This window comes from Humulus lupulus, chromosome 5, assembly GCF_963169125.1.
Source record: "Humulus lupulus chromosome 5, drHumLupu1.1, whole genome shotgun sequence".
In the NCBI taxonomy this organism is placed as follows: Eukaryota; Viridiplantae; Streptophyta; class Magnoliopsida; order Rosales; family Cannabaceae; genus Humulus; species Humulus lupulus.
Window position 1 is genome coordinate 41,911,515 of NC_084797.1, and position 872 is coordinate 41,912,386.

Sequence of the window (872 nt, forward strand, 5' to 3'; positions counted from 1 at the left end):
ACAATAATGCAAATATGGGTAATGCAACTTAAGCAAATTCACCATTAAGGAACTATGTACTCCCTACTGTTACGGGGATACATTCAAACATTCATCCTCCAACTGTTGAGGCAAATAATTTTGAGATAAAACCCTTAATTATTCAGATGGTGCAAAATTGTGTACAATTTGGGGGGTTACCAAATGAGGATCCAAATCTACATATCACAATTTTTTGGAGTTATGTGCGACATTTAAAATGAATGGGTTGAGTAATGATGTTGTACGATTTAGACTATTCCCATTTTCACTAAGGGACAGAGCTAAGAGTTGGTTAAATTTGTTATAAGCCAACTCTATACTTACTTGGGAAGATTTGGCTCAAAATTTTCTTGATAAATATTTTCCTCCTGCCAAGTCAGCCAGAATAAGAGGAGAGATTAACAATTTCCATCAACTAGGTGGGGAGTCTTTGTATGATGCATGGGAACGATTAAAGGAATTGCAAAGGAAATGCCCATATCATGGAATAGAAATGTGGCTGCTAGTTCATACATTTTACAATGGTTTAGGGGGCAATATAAGGACAATTATAGATGCAGCATCGAGAGGAGCGTTTATGAGAAAAAGAGCTAATGAATCATATGAGTTATTGGAAGAAATGGCTATGAATAATTATAACTAGCCTACTGAGTGTGAGAATAAGAAAGTAGCAAGAGTATTAGAAGTTGATCCAATAACGCAATTGACTGCTCAAGTAGCATCTTAAACCAAACAATTACACCAAACTAATCTCGCTGCACAAGCAATGCAAGTTCAAAATGTAGCGAGTTGTGATATTTGTGGAGGACCTCATTCTTATGAACAATGCCTGAGCACAACTAGTTGCTCAA

The 872-nt window shown here is 36.2% G+C and overlaps 1 non-coding gene across 1 annotated transcript; it reads right to left on the minus strand.

The window, feature by feature from the left end:
- Positions 1-403: 403 nt before the first annotated feature.
- On the minus strand, positions 404-510 carry LOC133781002 (small nucleolar RNA R71). Its single transcript, XR_009869802.1, has one exon. It is a non-coding gene; the product is annotated as a small nucleolar RNA R71 (small nucleolar RNA).
- Between the last annotated feature and the right edge of the window lie 362 nt (positions 511-872).